Source organism: Bos mutus, chromosome 18 (genome assembly GCF_027580195.1).
Source record: "Bos mutus isolate GX-2022 chromosome 18, NWIPB_WYAK_1.1, whole genome shotgun sequence".
NCBI classification, from domain to species: Eukaryota; Metazoa; Chordata; class Mammalia; order Artiodactyla; family Bovidae; genus Bos; species Bos mutus.
The window spans coordinates 12,086,715-12,105,221 of NC_091634.1; the positions used below are offsets into that span (position 1 = coordinate 12,086,715).

Consider the following 18,507-nt stretch of genomic DNA (forward strand, 5'->3'; position numbering starts at 1 on the left):
AGTCTTTAGGGTTTTCTCTGTAGAGGATCATGTCATCTGCAAACAGTGAGAGTTTTACTTCTTCTTTTCCAATTTGGATTCCTTTTATTTCTTTTTCTGCTCTGATTGCTGTGGCCAAAACTTCCAAAACTATGTTGAATAGTAATGGTGAAAGTGGGCACCCTTGTCTTGTGGAAACACAAACTTTAAACAATACAATAGACCAGTTAGACCTAATTGATATCTATAGGACATTTCATCCCAAAACAATGAATTTCACCTTTTTCTCAAGCGCACATGGAACCTTCTCCAGGATAGATCACATCCTGGGCCATAAATCTAGCCTTGGTAAATTCAAAAAAATAGAAATCATTCCAAGCATCTTTTCTGACCACAATGCAGTAAGATTAGATCTCAATTACAGGAGAAAAACTATTAAAAATTCCAACATATGGAGGCTGAACAACACGCTGCTGAATATCCAACAAATCACAGAAGAAATCAAAAAAGAAATCAAGATTTGCATAGAAACTAATGAAAATGAAAACACAACAACCCAAAACCTGTGGGACACTTTAAAAGCAGTCCTAAGGGGAAAGTTCATAGCAATACAGGCATACCTCAAGAAACAAGAAAAAAGTCAAATAAATAACCTAACCCTACACCTAAAGCAACTAGAAAAGGAAGAAATGAAGAACCCCAGGGTTAGTAGAAGGAAAGAAATCTTAAAAATTAGGGCAGAAATAAATGCAAAAGAAAAGAGACCATAGCAAAAGTCAACAAAGCCAAAAGCTGGTTCTTTGAAAGGATAAATAAAATTGACAAACCATTAGCCAGACTCATCAAGAAACAAAGGGAGAAAAATCAAATCAATAAAATTAGAAATGAAAGTGGAGAGATCACAACAGACAACACAGAAATACAAAGGATCATAAGAGACTACTATCGACAATTATATGCCAATAAAATGGACAACGTGGAAGAAATGGACAAATTCTTAGAAAAGTACAACTTTCCAAAACTGGACCAGGAAGAAATAGAAAATCTTAACAGACCCATCACAAGCACGGAAATTGAAACTGTAATCAAAAATCTTCCAGCAAACAAAAGCCCAGGTCCAGACGGCTTCACAGCTGAATTCTACCAAAAATTTAGAGAAGAGCTAACACCTATCCTGCTCAAACTCTTCCAGAAAATTGCAGAGGAAGGTAAACTTCCAAACTCATTCTATGAGACCACCATCACCCTAATACCAAAACCTGACAAAGATCCCACAAAAAAGAAAACTACAGGCCAATATCACTGATGAACATAGATGCAAAAATCCTTAACAAAATTCTAGCAATCAGAATCCAACAACACATTAAAAAGATCATACACCATGACCAAGTGGGCTTTATCCCAGGGATGCAAGGATTCTTCAATATCCGCAAATCAATCAATGTAATACACCACATTAACAAATTGAAAAATAAAAACCATGTGATTATCTCAACAGATGCAGAGAAAGCCTTTGACAAAATTCAACATTCATTTATGATAAGAACTCTCCAGAAAGCAAGAATAGAAGGAACATACCTCAACATAATAAAAGCTATATATGACAAACCCACAGCAAACATTATCCTCAATGGTGAAAAATTGAAAGCATTTCCTCTAAAGTCAGGAACAAGACAAGGGTGCCCACTTTCACCATTACTATTCAACATAGTTTTGGAAGTTTTGGCCACAGCAATCAGAGCAGAAAAAGAAATAAAAGGAATCCAAATTGGAAAAGAAGAAGTAAAACTCTCACTGTTTGCAGATGACATGATCCTCTACAGAGAAAACCCTAAAGACTCCACCAGAAAATTACTAGAACTAACCAATGATTATAGTAAAGTTGCAGGATATAAAATCAACACACAGAAATCCCTTGCATTCCTATACACTAATAATGAGAAAACAGAGAAATTAAGGAAACAATTCCATTCACCATTGCAACGGAAAGAATAAAATACTTAGGAATATATCTACCTAAAGAAACTAAAGACCTAGATATAGAAAACTATAAAACACTGGTGAAAGAAATCAAAGAGGACACTAATAGATGGAGAAATATACCATGTTCGTGGATTGGAAGAATCAATATAGTGAAAATGAGTATACTACCCAAAGCAATTTATAGATTCAATGCAATCCCTATCAAGCTACCAATGGTATTCTTCACAGAGCTAGAACAAATAGTTTCACAATGAGCTTATTTTTTAAACAATTCAGGTATAACTGGTTGTATGTCCCAGATGTTATCTTCTGTAGTACAAATATCAATATCCTTTTAATCAGGTATGCAACCAACCAGTTTAAGGCTTTTAGGACTTGCTCCGTTCCATGTATCATTACTTTATTATTTATGAATTTCCTTACCTTCTCTGTGAGGAATTCAGCAACCATAGCCGCTAGAAGTTCCATGGTCTTGTGCTCCTTCAGTGAAATAAGTAAAGCCATGAGGAAAACTGCAAGTGCGTCTGCTCCTTTCAGTCCCTGTCCAGAATTTATTTTCTCTGACAGAAGTCATGGGATGAGGTCACTGGCCAGTGAGTGTGTGACAGGAACAGGGCAACACTTGAGGGAAGAGGTTAGTTCACGCCCACTTGTTTGCCGGCATGATGACTAATCATAAAACTTCGGGGAGGATTCAGTGTATAAGTCAAAGTCCATAGTGTATGTCACATTGCACTTGAAAATGTATTGGTTATTTTAAAATATCTTTTGATATTGAGTTCTGACTAATTCAACAGTGATACGAAAATAGACTGTGTATGATTTTAATACCTTTAGACCATGACATTTTTGTACCTTGTTTTATGTCCCTGGATGTGTTCCAGTGTCTCCTAGTTTATGGGAACTTGAAGAGAATTTGTATCCTACTGTTGTGTGAAAATTATGTAAGTCTTAATTATGTTGAATTGGTTCCTTGTGCTTTTCAGGTCTACTCTATCCTCTACCTCTCTGAATATTTGTTCTATACATTTTTGAGAGTTTGATATTGAAACTCCAATTACAAACCTTAAGTTATCTATTCAAAATATAATTACAATATAGAGTGGAAATACATGTAGCCTTGTTCTCTATTTTTCAAGTCTCCTGTAAATGTGTTTGCATACTTTCATAATTAAAAAATAAAAGAGAGAAAAATGAATAAAGACTAACAATTTAAAAAATCGGGGGAAAGATTGATATGCAGTGGGCCTCTCCCTCTAGCACTATTGCCGTTGGCGGCCCTTAGCACCTGGTAACTGAGAATGATCCTGTGCAGAGTGGACCCAGGGGGACACGGTACTAAACAGGTGTCAGTTCAGAGCCGTTTTCCTTTTATCCTCTTCTGCGGAACTTCTGACAGTGGGAGCAGATTGCCATCCTGTTTATTAATTTAAAGTATAGTTGATTTACAGTGTTGTGTTTGATTTCTGCTACACTGCAAAGTGATTTGTTTACATATCTATCTAGTCTTTTTCATATTTTTTCATTATGGTTCATCACAGGGTAATGAGTGCTATACTGTAGGACCTTGGTGTTTACTCACCCTGTATCTAGCAGCTTCCATCTGCCAGTCCCAAACTTGCAATCCTTGCCTCTCCCAACCACCTTCCTTGGCAACCAGAAGTTGTTCTCTATGTCTGTGAGTCTGTTTTTGCTTCAAAGACAAGTTTGTTTATGTCTTATTTTAGATTCCACGTACAAGTGATATATGGTATTTGTCTTTCTCTTTCTGATTTAACTCACTCAGTATGATAAACCCTAGGGCCGTCCATGTTGCTGCAAATCACATTATTTCATTACTTTGAATGGCCGAGTGATACTCCATTATGTACGTATAATGTATATATATGTATGTACATATACCACATCTTCTGTATCCGTGCATCTGTTGATGGACATTTAGTAGTTTCCATGTCTTGGCTATTGTCAGTAGTCTTGGCTAGTTTGAACACTGGGGTCCATCTATCGTTTTGAATTACACATATGTCTCAGTACATGCCCAGAATTAGGATTGCAAGATATATGGCAACTATATTTTTAGATTTTTTGAGGAACCTTCATATTGCTTCCAAGTGGTTGCACCAGTTTACATCCCCACCACCTGTTCTCCACAAGCCCTGCAGCATGTAGTATTTGGACACTGGTTTCTCTTCCTAACTCCTCCCCTCGGCTGCCGTCAGTGTCCCTGTCCCCAGTGGCTGCAGCGTAAACCCCTGCGTCCTGTGCTGCTTGTAGACACTACAGGGGGTCCCCCCAGCCCCAGTGCACTCGAGCAAAATATGAAGATTTCTGCTCATATGTCAGGAGACTGTCTTTCTTATTTACCTTATAAGGCTGCTCAGAAGGTAAGAATCACTGATTTCTGGAGGAACAAAGAAGAGAGAAAAGAAACATATTTCCATTTTACTCACAGAGGGAATTTACTCAATTGCTGTCAGTCATTAGTAGCTTGAGGGCAAGGGCTTTGCTTTGTCTGGAAATCACAGATCAAACCCAATAATATTTCAGCGCACAGAATCCATCAACTTGAAAACTATATTTATAAGTTATTTCAGTAACTCATCTTTTTTGTTAAACACTTTTAGGATATCATCAGCTGTTTTACATTAGGATTTTAAAATTTCCTTTACCAGCTGAGCCACAAGGGAAGCCCCCTGGGTTGGGAAGTTCCCCTGGAGAAGGAGTGGCTACTCTCCAGTATTCTGACCTGGAGAATTCCACGGAGTGTAATCCATGGGGTCGCAAAGAGTCGGACACGACTGAGCAACTTTCACTTCATTTTAAATTTCCTAATGTGAAATTGATCAGAGACCAGTGCTTCTCAAAATGGTCTTCCCTCTAGGAAGCACTTTTGCAAAACCATCAGAGTACAAGAACTATCTGTGAGTGACTTAAAGATATGGTGACATGCATGAGCACAATGTAATGGGTTAGAAACTGGATTACAATAACCAGAATTATGACTTGGTAACATCAGGACATTCCAGGTTTGTAGGAATTCCATAATTTTTAACACATCTCTATTAATAGCAACCATCCACAGTAGAACTCTAGAAGACTTATATTTGATAATGCTCCCCATGGTATTTAACACACCAGTCATGCTGCTGCTGCTGCTAAGTCGCTTTAGTCGGTGTCTGACTCTGTGTGACCCCATAGATGGCAGCCAACCAGGCTCCCCTGTCCCTGGGATTCTCCAGGCAAGAACACTGGAGGGGTTGCCATTTCCTTCTCCAATGCATGAAAGTGAAAAGTGAAAGTCAAGTCGCTCAGTCGTGTCCGACTCTTAGCGACCCCATGGACTGCAGCCTACAAAGGCTCCTTGCCCATGGGATTTTCCAGGCAAGAGTACTGGAGTGGGGTGCCATCGCCTTCTCCGACCAGTCATGCTAGTTAATCTAATATTTGCCTCTGAGCTGCCTCCCACTTCCTCTCGAACACTCCAAGTTAGTTAGAGAAAGAGACTTACCATCTGTTCTCCAAGGCAGCTCATTATTCCAGGAAAAGTTTGTTCTGTTACTAGAGAGAGAAAACCAAATTCCAGTCTTGTACCAGCTTACTATTAAAAAGAAAGTTCTTTACCTAATTAAATTTAATTTAACCTTAATCAATCCTCCTTTTTTTAAAAAACGTTTCTCATTTTTTGTATCCATATGACGTGTCTCTTGCTTTTCCCTATCCAAATCAGCAAAATTATCCTCTTGTTAGATTTCAAGAAAAACTACTGTTATTTTCTATATCTTCTTTTGACAATAAGCATGTATCCTACTTGCATTCCATGCTCTTACCATTTTTAGTAAGTGTAAATACATTGCATTTTTTAAATCCCTTAAAACTTAAAACCAAGAAACAAGCAATTGAATTGTATTTCTTTTTACGAATATTAGATTTCATAAAGTATATGACATACATATTTCATAGCAGAATTTTTCTTTAGGTGGTGAAGATGTGTGTTTAATAAACACATTTAGTGTTTTTATTTATAAGAAGGTAAAGATAAATAAACATTGACTTGTTCAATAGTCAATGTTTCAGTATTTTATCTAAAATTGATTTCAGTCTTCAATGCATTCTCATCATTTGACTGAATTTAGCAAAACCCCAAAGTTCTAAATTCCCCAAAATCCGGAAACACAAACTATAATTCTTTTAAAGAGTTTACCTAAAAACTTCTCTACCGTTTATCTCTTATTATCTATGACAGTATCATCATGGTTAATTTTCTTGCAGTCAAAGTTGGCAACAGATATGACTTTTTGACTGGCAGTGGAACTAGGTGCAATGAAAGTGGATGACAATGTTGGTGACTCATGTCTGCATTAATTCACACACAGTTAAAGAACAACCTAACCTGAGGTCAGTACCAGATACGGACTTAATATTGAACATTTCCCAGATTATGTGAACCTTAGAAATACTTTATTTGTAAGGGCTTACTTTTCTTTAAGTCAATTAAATGGACCTCATTTAGAAATGAATCTCAGGAATTTTATCTAAAGACAAAGACACACGCTGAGTCATACATATATTCAGCTAAGACTAGATCTCATTTTTTCATCAGTCTTATGTGACTGTTTTCCTTTAAACATTTTCTCATTTCTCTGGTTAAATTTATTTTTTTTTTTTTCTAATCTCGCTGCAAGGCATGTGGATATTCGTACCCCAACCAAGTATTCAACCTTCAGCCCCTGAATTTGACTGGTGGAGTCTTAACCACTAGACCAGGAGTTAAGTCTCTACATTTATTCTTTGGTGAAAGTTTTCTTTACAGACAAAAGGCAGGCAGAGGACTTGGCTGGGGATTTATTCCGGGAAAGCCTCAGAGGCTCCTGCTTGGTTACAATCTGTCCCTTCCCTGGTCTGCCCCTGGCTGGAGTCTCAGCCCTCCAGGAGAAAGAAGTCAGCACAGAACCGGGCAGGAGACCACATGAGAGTTCAGATATCCTTTATATCCTTAGAGTGAAGTCTATACAGAAGACAATGGCACTCCACTCCAGTACTCTAGCCTGGAAAATCCCGTGGACGGAGGAGCCTGGTGGGCTGCAGTCCATGGGGTGGCTAAGAGTCGGACACGACTGAGCGACTTCACTTTCACGTTTCACTTTCATGTATTAGAGAAGGAAATGGCAACCCACTCCAGTATTCTTGTCTGGAGAATCCCAGGGATGGCAGAGCCTGTTGGGGTACAGCATACACTGTTATGGGGCTCAGTGATAAAGAATATGCCTGCAATGCAGGACATGCAGGAACATGCATCTGATCTCTGGGTCCATTAGATCCCCTGGAATAGGAAGTGGCACCCCACTGCAGTATTCTTGCTTGGGAAACCCCATGAACATAGGAGCCTGGTGGACTACAGTCCAAAGAGTCACAAACAGCAACTGAAAAGGCACACAGGTCATCCGTTGTCAGGAGGGTAGAGGTGGTGTGTTGCTGGTAACAGCAAAAATTCTGTTTCTAAATTTTTGTCAAGTGTTAGAGCAAACTGCTGTTGAGGAAGCAATAAAGGAAGGCAAGCTGGTAATCTGTGTCTTCTGAATACTATTATCATGATCTTAGGGATGTTTCCCCAGGTTCAAATCAGTCTTGTTGGTTAGGCAGGCAGAGTTGGGATGTATAAATCAGAAGGAAACTGAAATCTTAGCCGTAAACATCCCACAATGATGAGTCCTTTTACCCAATAATGCACGATGCTGTCTTGTCGCTGCTGCTGCTGCTGCTGCTGCTAAGTCACATCAGTCGTGTCCGACTCTGTTTGACCCCAGAGACGGCAGCCCAACAGGCTCGTCTGTCCCTGGGATTCTCCAGGCAAGAATACTGCAGTGGGTTGCCATTTCCTTCTCCATGCTGTCTTGTTAAGACTTCACAAAGATAGCGTAGATACTGAACTGATACATAGAAATTAAACCATGATGACTTCAGCTGGGTGGTGACCAAACTTCTTAAAGACATATATGATCTTACTGCTTAAGCAACTCATGCCTAACTCTTTCCATGTCACCAAAGCCATCTTGTGTAGGACAGATAGCAGCAACCACTGGACTAGGTGTTTAAGCCACTCACTGAAGGGCCTCTGGGCCAGCCCCAATTCATAGACTTGTAATGTATCTTCTACAAATGTCCATAACATCTCTGTGAGAAGGTCAGTAACTATATTTTCAAGAGTTTCTTTGACCTAGTTCTTGGCTAAATGAATCAGTGTCTCCATGCCAAAAAAGTGAGCATTTCTGTTGCTTTTAGTCTAGGTCCTGAATTTACTTGCTCTGACAGACATATGGGAAGTCTCCATCTCCTAGAGGCTGTGTTTTGGCTACTCCTTACTGCGCTGTTGGATACAGCACAGTATCCAACAAAGTGGCACAAATTAACACTTTATTGCTATATACAGTACTTTCTTGACTGTATATGAAATGGATATAAGAAAGAAGTTTTTATACTTTTATACTGTTTTCTTGTAGTGGATATAACAAAACAAAATTGTTATATACACAACTTTCCTGGCTAGGAGTGGATATAACAAAAAAAGCACAAGAGAGATATTTTGAACTAATGGTTTCTTGTGGGAGGGCAGGAGCTTAAATATGGGGAGGCGGAGGTACCAGCTGCTGGGAGGAAGACAGGCTCCCCTGTCCATGGAATTTTCCAGGCAGGAATAGTGGGATTGGGTTGCCATTTCCTTCTCCAGGCGATCTCCCCTACCCAGGGATCGATCCCGTGTCTCCTGTGTGTCCTGCATTGGCAGGCGGATTCCTGAACATTAGTGCCACCTGAGAAGCCCTAAGACAGCTTCAAGGATGGAGCGTACAACATGGGAATATAGGCAATACTTTGTAAGAGCTGTAAATGGACAGTGCCTTTCAAAATTGTCAACAAAATAATTGTAGAATTTAAAACAAAGAAAGTGAGTTGAGCCTGGGTGTGTGAGTAAAGGGTCGCTGGACTCGAGCCCAGGGGAAGTGAGGGAGGCCAATGGTGAGAGGTCTTGGGGTGGGGTCTAGAGTGTGGGACAGAGGGCAGGCTTTCCAGGCTCCAGCTGGGACCAGACTGAGAAGGGCAGGATTTCTCTTAGAGGGGGTCTGGGTGGGGCCTGCAGCATCTGGAGAAGCTCTGTAGGAAAGCCAATGCGGAGTGGGGGTGTCTGGGTGGGGAGGAAGACCTGCAGGAGAGGGAGTGGTCACACGGGGGCGCCAAACGTCCTTCCACAGAGTTCGCCAGACGCTGAGACCCGTGAGTAGATGAAACCGACTCAGACCCTAGCGGAGGCTGAAATGGAGCCAGAGCCGAGGAAGGGGAGGGGATCGAGGACAGAAGAATCTAGAACACGAGATTGGGTAGGGGAGGAAATGGAGGACGAGTCAGACTGTGGTGAGCAGGGCCTGAAGAATCTAGCAACTGGAGAGAGGGAGGGGGAGAGAATGAAGGATGGGGCAGGCCTAGGAGTGTGCAGAGCCCAGAAGAATCTAGAAAAGCCGGGGATGGGGGATGAGTTTAGGGGGCAGGGGGTGAAGAGAGGGGCACTGCCCTGAAGGATGGGAGGGGAAAGTCAGGGTGAGGAGTAACTCTGATGGGGGAGGGACGGGGCTGCATTCCCAGTTTCCCTCCTTGAGGCAAATAGAGGCCTCAGGTGCATCCGGCATCGTTGGAACCGCCAGCCTCCTGGGCCCCGCCTTGGGAAGCACGGAGCTTCTTGGAGTCCACACCGTCGTCGTCCACACGCTTCCCCTCCGGGGCGGTCCTTACACTCCGGGGACTCCTCCTTCCCTCTGTTCTGACCCTATTCTGTCCCTTGAGGACTGGCGCCCGGGGCCTGTGCCCCTGACTCCTCTCGGGGCCGCCCGGGTTCCTCTGGCCCCTCCGCTGAGATCAGGAGCCCGTCTGTGCGGGCGCCGCCCCTGCTGCCCACAGGACGCCTCCTCAGGGCTCCCCTCCGGAAGGTCCCGTTTGGCACCTCGCAGCCTTCCACCCCACTGGGACTCAGGTCCCTCAGCCCTCCTGCCCCCAGGATCCTGTTCTTCTAATTGCTCCTGGCTTCCCTCCAGATCTCCTTGCCAAAACTGGGCCTCTGTGTACTGGGGCCAGATTTCATCTGAGAGAGAGTTTTTAAGTGAAATGGAAAAACTAATTTAACTGCTTTGCCACACACAGGGGACCAAGCAGGCTAATGCCCTCAAGACTGTGTCCTGGGACTTCCCTGGTGGTCCAGTGGTTTAGAGTCCACCTTGAAATGCAGTGGACGTGGGTTCGATTCCTGGTGGGGAATCTAAGATCTCACAGCCCAGGAGCAGCTGAGCCCTCGCCCCACAGCTGGTGAGGCTTTGCGCTACAAGCAAGATCCCATCAGAGGTAGGGGCTATCCCACATCTGCAAATGAGAACCAAGGCAGCCAAATAAATAGATAAATAAAATAAAATATTAAAATAAATAAAAGGCAGTGTGTCTGGTGGAGGGGTTTGAGGAGTCTTATAGTGTTCAAGGAGCAGAGCTTGATCAACTCGAGGACGCTCTTCTGTTGGGTCCGTGATGAGGTCTCGGGGAGCAGCACAATCACCCTTGTGGTTCCAGCCGGTCTCAGGTCTTCCTGCTTGTGGGCGGCATCGTTCACTTCTTCCATCTGGCAGAGGTTTCAGATTCTGTGAAAGGGGTCAAAGGTCCTGGCTCTGAATACTATCGATAGCCCTTGAGGCAGAACTAACAGTCCATGAGTTTGTTTAATAGCTATGATATTATTATTTTGACTTCTTTGACAGTTTCCTTTATTTCTGCATTTTCTCACTTCTATGATTAAAGGCATTCTTGACTAAAGTTGTTTTTCATAGAAGAAAGGCAGGTGCACATGGGTGGGGATCTACAAAGGCCTCATAAGTTCCTTCTGGGCTACAATTCCAAGGGGAGTCAACCTATCTGATTTGAGGAAAGGACACAAGAGCTGGAAATAATCTCAAGTTCCAAGCTTTGTTAGCATCAACAGTTTGTGTTAAGGAAATATTATTTGTCTCTTTGATCACCTTGTCCTAGCCCCCGGACAAACATTTGCAAAATATGAAAGCATATTACAATGAGAATAATGATTAATGATTTGCGATATTTTTCAAAAGAGTCCTCTTATTTTAGAGGGCAACAAGCAAGATGAGTTTTCAAGTGTTTCCATCTGATAAATATGCGGTGTCCCAGTGGTCCTTGCTGTGAGGCTAGAGCTTGAATTGTCTCACTCACAATTAGTGTTGCAACTAGAGAAAGCCCGCACTAGCAATGAAGAGCCTGCGTGATACATCAAAGACCAGCCTCCAAGAATGAGTAAATAAGTAAATCATAAAACCATATGTACAAAAAAGAGTCTCAGACTGAATTCCAGAAGACAAGGAACCAACACCATTCTAACCTCAGGAAGTCCAGGCCCAAATCCTGTCATTTGATTTTGCTTGGATTTCTCTCTTCATAAGGGCCCCAAAATATGAAGATTATTGCAAATGTCAGGAGACAGTCATTTTTATTTACCTGATAAGGCTGCTCAGAGTTAAGCATCTCTAACTTCTGGAGAAACCAAGCGAGAGAAAAGTAACATATTTCCGTTTTACTCACAGAGGGCATTTATTCAATTGCTGTCAATCATTAGTAGCTTGAGGGGAAGGGCTGGGCTTTATCTAGAAAGCCAACAGATCAATGATATTTCAGAGCAAAAAAAAAAAAAAAAAAAAAAACCCATAAACTTTAAAACTATATTTACAAGTTGACTCAGTATTTCATCTTTTGTTAAATACTTTTATAATAGCAGCAGGTTTTTTAAATTGGGATTTTAAAATATCTTATCCAGTTAGTTGCCTGGTATAATGTGAAACTGATCAGACATCAGTGCTTGTCAAAATGGTCTCTCCTATGAATCTTGTTGGAGATGAAGACCTTTTGCAAAACCATCAGAGTACAATAACTATGTGTGACTGACTTAAAGACTGAAAGATATAGTGATACAACTGAGCAGAATGTAATGGGTTAAGAAACTTGGTTACAATAACCAGAATTATGACTTGGTAGTAGAACTTGATATGCCCTGGTATGTCCTAATTATGACATTGGGACCTACCAGGTTTGTAGGAATTTCATTTTTTTTTTTTTTTAGCAAAATCTCTATTAATAATATCCATCCCAGTATAACCTGAGAAGGCTTCTCATTCACTTGATAATGCTTCCCATGGTGTTTAACATACCAGTGATGCTAGTTAATCTAATATTCCCCTCTGAGATGCCTCACAGTTCCTCTGGAACACTCGGAGTTAGCTAGAGAAAGAGACTTACCATCTGTTCTCCAAGGCAGCTCATATTCCAGGAAAATTGTGTTCTGTTAACAGAGAGAGAAAACCAAATTCCAGAATTGTTGCAGCTTACTATTAATAATAAAAGTCATTTACTCAATTAACTTATATTTAATCTTCATCAATCCTGAAATGTACACAATTCTTGCTAAAGTCACATCATAAGAAGCAGAAGCTGGAATCAAGATTGCCGGGAGAAATATCAATAACCTCAGATATGCAGATGACACCACCCTTATGGCAGAAAGTGCAGAAAAACTAAAGAGCCTCTTGATGAAAGTGAAAGAAGAGAGTGAAAAAGTTGGCTTAAAACTCAACGTTCAGAAAACTAAGATCATGACATCAGGTCCCATCACTTCACGGCAAATAGATGGTGAAACAGTGGAAACAGTGTCAGACTTTATTTTTGGGGGGCTCTAAAATGACTGCAGATGGTGACTGCAGCCATGAAATTAAAAGATGCGTACTCCTTGGAAGGAAACTTATGACCAACCTAGATAGCATATTAAAAAGCAGAGCCATTACTTTGCCCACAGAGGTCCGTCTAGTCAAGCCTATGGTTTTTCCAGTGGTCATGTATGGATGTGAGAGTTGGACTGTGAAGAAGCCTGAGCGCCAAAGAATTGATGCTTTGAACTGTGGTGTTGGAGAAAACTCTTGAGAGTCCCTTGGACTGCAAGGAGATCCAACCAGTCCATCCTAAAGACCAGTCCTGGGTGTTCATTGGAGGGACTGATGCTGAGGCTGAAACTTCCATTTATTTTTAGTAGATATTAAATCATATCATATTAGCACAATCCTTTAAAACTGAAAATCAAGAAATAGGCAATTTAATTTTTTTATCAACAGTATATTTGATAAGTATAAGACATGCATATCTTAGGGCACAGTTTTTCTTTTTGTCATACGAGATATATACTTAATAAATTCAAAAATGTTTAGTGTTTTTTCATAAAAGGAAAGGTAAGTAAACATAGACTTGTTCAGAACTCAATGTTTCACTGTTTTCTCTAAAATTGATTTACATTTTCAATGAATTCTCATCATTGAATTTAATTTAACAAAACTATAATGGTTTAAATTCCTGAGCGTCCAAAATACAAAGTGTAATTCTTTTCAAGAGCTTACCTAAAAGCTTATACACCATTTATCTCAGTTATTTATGACAGTTATCAGTGTGAGTGAACTTTCTTGCTGACAACTTTTGCCACAGGTATGACCTAGTGACTAGCAGTAGAACTAAGTACAGAAAAGAATGTTGGTGTCTCGTGTCTCCAGTAATCAGACACAGTTAACAAGCTAAACTGATGTCAGTACCACACAGAGACTTAATGTTGAACATTTCTCAGATTTTGTGACTCAGAAATACTCCATTTGTAAGCACTTATTGTACTTTGAGTCAATGGAATAGAGCTCATTTAGAAGTTAATCTCAGGAATGTTTTCTAAAGACAAAGACACACACGGAGACATACACACGAGCAGAGATCTGTTTCATCATTTTACTTTTCATGAATCAGGCACTGCAATTAAACTTGTCAGTTGATGAAAAGAGAGAGAAAACAGTCAAATGTTCACACTTGAGGTCAAAGGCGTCTTTTTCTTTCCTCCTTCCACCCGTCTCCCGGCTCGGTTTCAGTTCTTCTAAATAAGCCAAGGCTGAAACGCAGGCAATGTGGGCTGTGTTTGTATTAATACTTAGGGACATGGTGAGGCTTAACATCAACTTTTCTCCTAAGAATATCTTTGTTCTCTCAGGGTGAGTGTTCTAGAAAACTAAAGTGTGTTATCAAGCCACTCTCTCCAACTGCACATGCAAAAAGAACCAGTTCTGAAATTTCAAAAGAGTTTCATCTCAACCATTTTCTCCAAAGTCTAAAGAATATTGTGACTACATAGTGTTAAACTATTTTGTCCTTATTGATAGGTTTAAACGTGTAGGTTGACCAGTCATCCAAAATGTGTCCTAGGAGGTTATCAGAGGGAATCAAAGGAGCATTTCCCATTTTTGATCAGACACCTATGAGCCAAATACAAACCAGACCTCATTAGCTGATGGAAACCTTATATGAGGGGGAAGACACCAGAAAGCATAAAGCTCAGAGTGGCTGTTTCCAATTCCTGCCAAGTCCATGACCTTAGTCCTTAGACCTCACAGGTGGGATTTCCAACATGAAAACTAACCAGACAGGCACTCAATGTTCCCCAGATGGAAACAAATGTTCCTCAGATGGACATGTTGAAGGAGCCTTGGATACACAGCGGGGGACTCACCCAGATGCTGGTCGAGATGTCTCAATGTCCCAGACGTTGTCTTTCTCCTTCCTCAAAATAATTCCTTGGAGCAGCAAAATTCAAGCTGGTATGGGCTGGAAGAAGACAGGAACATCCTTGAGGCGAAGGTGGCCTCCCCACCCTCTAGGGCGGCCCTTCCTCTTCCCTCCTCTACCGCCTTGGTGTCCCCACTGCCTGCTTGGTGGACCGAGTATGACTGGGGCTCAGCCTTCTTGACACGGGTCCTCAGGGATCAGGCCTCTGAAGGAATCTTCCCAGCGTTCCAACCTTCTGGAAAGAGGCTGCGTGGAGGAAAAATCTAGAGAGTGTGATGGAGCCAGGGGACACCCAGGGGTCACCCTAAGCCAACCCCACACGGGACTCCAAATTTGTTACCCAAATTCAGCCTCTGCACACCAAGGCAGAGTGAAGTCTGTAAGAAAGAAGTTTGGGTGAAGTAGAAAGAAAGAGCTTTACTGCTTTGCTAGGAAAAATGGGCCACATTGGCCTAGTGCCCCCAAGACCGTGAGTGCCAGCCTGGAGTGGGTATGTGGAGTCTTTAGTGTTTATGGAGCCATGGCTGGTGTTGAGGCAGTGGGGAGGCCGCAGCATCAACCTTCTTGTTCCAGCCAGTCTGGGGTCTACCTGCTGTGGACAGCAGTTCACTTGTTCAGCCTGGTGGGGGTTTCGGTAACTGCAAAATAGCTCACACATAAGGCACAGAATATTACCAAGAGACCTTGAGGAAGAAAAGTCCTTGACTTTGTTTGATGGCTCCAGTATTATTATTTTGTCTTGTTTGACATTTTCCCCTTCAGGATTTTCTCACTGCTCTGATGAAATTTATTCTTTGTTTTCCCCCATCCTCGCCAGAAGGCATGAGGGATCTTTGTTCCCCGACCTGGATCCTACCTTCAGCCCATGAATTTGACTGGTGGAGTCTTAGCCACCAGACCACCAGGGAAGCCCCTAAATGGATTATTTGGTGAAAGATTTTCTACAGACAAAAGGCTGGTGGAGGACTTGACTGGGGGTTTCTTCTGGGAAAGCCTCAGTGGGTCCTGCTTGGTTACAATCTGGCCCTTCCCTGGTCTGCCCCTGCCTGGCGTCTCAGCCCTCCAGGAGAAGGAAGTCGGCACAGAAACAGGCAGGAGGCCACAGGAGAGTTCAGATGCCATTTATTTCTTTAGGGTGAAGTGTACACGTTGTCAGGGTGGCTGAGGGGTAAAGAATATGCCTGCAGTGCAGCACATGATGGGCACTTGAGTCTGGTCTCTGGATGCGTAAGATCCCCTGGAGTAGGAAATGGCACGCCACTACAGTATTTTTGCCTGGAAACCCCATGGACATTGGAGCCTGGGGGGCCACAGTCCAAAGGGTCACAAAGAACCACTGAACAGGCACACAGGCAGGAAGGTAACATTCGTGCGGTGCCGGTAACAGCAAACTTTCGGTTTCTATATTTGTCCTGGTTCTTACAGTGGAGGAACCAATACAGGAAGGCAAGCTGGTAATCTTTGTCTCCTGAACACTGTTACCATCATATCAGTGATGTCTCTCCAGGTTCAAATCAGTCTTGTTGGTTAGGCAGGCACATTTGGAATGTGTAAATCATAAATCTTGATCATAAAGATCCCACAGGAATAAATCTTTTAACATAAAAACGTGTAAGATTTCGCAAAAATAGCAAAAATACTGCAGTGGTAGATCAATAGAGATTAAACCGTAAAGACTTCAGATCGTTTCTGACCAAACGTTGCCTTAAATATATACAAGGTCTTCTTCTGTAAAAAACTCAGGCCCAGCTGGTTCCATGCCACGGAACCTATCTTTTGTAGGCCCATCCCACCAAGCACTTGACTAGGTGTTTAAGCAGCCGTTTGAAGGGCGTCCGGGACTGGTCCATTGTATATAATTGTAATTGATCTTCTACAAATTTACTTATTTTCTCTGTGAGAACATCAGCAAGTGTATTTTGAAGAGTTTCCATTAGCTCGGTCTTGGTGAAAGAAATCAATGTCTCCATGCCGAAACACTGAGCTTCTCTGAGTGTGTCTGTTCCCCTTAGTCCGAGTCCTCTATTTATTTACTCTCAAATCCTGCACTTTTTATCGAACAAACTAGGCTACTTTTGTAGCTCTTTTTAGCATGCAAAAAAAAAAGGCTCTAAAGGGCAGCTGGAAATCCCCACTTCAGCAAGTCCCCAGTTCAGGAAGTCCTCAGTTAGAGTGCATTTCTCACTGTGCTCTTAAATATGTTCACCAAGATTTAAATGTTCAACCATCTGTTGAGTGTTACTACAACTACCCTAGCTTTACTTCCCTGTGACTCATTGTGGTCACTGTGACTCATTGTGGTCCTTGCCGTAAGGGTGTTTATTGCAGACGTAAGTTTAGAGCCTCATATGTGCCTCCTCTTGTCTCTTGTCTGTCATAGGCCTTTTTTAGTCCCTGTGTTACTTCTTGTGCCCAGTCTCATTTTCTCTTCATGGTCCTGCCAGGAGTTTGCTTTAATGCAACCATCTCTGACTTTGTTCATTCTTTCTAATACATATTAATGAGACACTGAGTAATTTGATTTGGCTTTTCTTTCTTTTTTCCCTTAAAGTGTTCTTCTTTTCCCCCTATTCTTCTTCTTCTTTTTTTTTAAAATTGTATTTGAGTACTGTTGATTTACAAGTTTGTCTTAGTTTGAGGGGTAAAGTAAAGGGAATCAGTTTTACATATATACACTCTTTTGAGATTCTTTTCCCACATAGCTGATTATGCAGCATGGAATAGAGTTCCTTGTGCTATACAGCAGGTCCTTATTCATTATCTATTTTATATACAGTAGTGTGCACTTGTCGGCCCCAATCTTCCCATTACTTTCTCCTTCCCCACCTCCCTTTTGTAACCATAAGATTTGTTTTTCACATCTGTAACTCTTTCTGTATTGCAGATGAGTTCATCTGTTCCCATTTTGCAATGTCCAAATGAACATGTTTTAGTGCCTTGAGAAATTGTAAAGCACCTCTGTCAAACAAGGTTTGGCGTATTCTTTAAATACATTTTTTAAAATGTTCTGTTTAAAGTGAGATTCCGTAAAAAGAAGAACCTCATCTCTTTTGTGGGTGAAACTCCTTTGAAATTGCAAAAGTGGCTCTTTTTCCATGTGCTATTAGAGAAAGGAGGCTTGACACACACTTTTTTTTTTTTAAGAACACTGACCCTGAGAGAACAAAAATATTCTTAGGAGAAAAGTTGATGGTCAGCTTTATCTTCTCTGCGTCCGATGAGGCTTAGCATTAACTTTTGAAGTTCAGAAACACCTGCCCTACTTTTGTTTTTCTGTGACTCAGTTTGCCTTCAGTTCACATTTGTTGGTGTGACTTCATATCTTCCTTGACAAGTACTTGCAATAAACATGCTCACAATACCCTCCTATTCTGTTGTCTGTCATCGTTTCCCTTTTTGTTCCTAGCACTGCTTATCGTGACCAGTCTCATTGTCTCTTTATCATCCTGGCCGAAGTTTGCCCTTACAGAACTATCCCTGACGTTGATTCTTTAGGGCATTTTCACAGACACTGAATGTTTTCCTTTGACCTTTATTTTCTTTGTCCTTTAAATTTTTGTTATTTTTCTTACTTCTTTATTTTTTTGAGCTGAAGAAAGTAACATCGTTTTTTATTTGATTCAAACCCATTTTCATATACAAAGCTAATTTATTATATACAAAATAAATGCATATTCTTAAAAACTGTTAGAATACACATTTCCAAAGGACGAAAAAAATGTGGATTTTCCCATTATTATCTTCAATCATGCTACACAGAAACAAATCAAACATTAGCTCATATACACACACTAAAAATGTTTAAAACAGCATTCAATGCATCAGAACAAAACATACATATTATATATGCAATTTTAAAAGGATGAGAAA

General features: G+C 41.2%; 1 long non-coding RNA gene across 3 annotated transcripts; it reads right to left on the reverse strand.

The window, feature by feature from the left end:
* Positions 1-1,928: 1,928 nt before the first annotated feature.
* LOC106700858 (uncharacterized) lies at positions 1,929-16,738 on the reverse strand. Of its 3 annotated transcripts, none has more exons than XR_011467629.1 (5): positions 14,582-16,738; positions 12,292-12,334; positions 5,471-5,520; positions 4,327-4,363; positions 1,929-3,379 (listed from the first exon to the last, which is right to left on the reverse strand). It is a non-coding gene; the product is annotated as an uncharacterized lncRNA (long non-coding RNA). The 3 variants fall into 3 exon arrangements; XR_011467631.1 differs by having other exon boundaries at positions 1,932-2,522; XR_011467630.1 differs by having other exon boundaries at positions 1,932-2,583.
* Between the last annotated feature and the right edge of the window lie 1,769 nt (positions 16,739-18,507).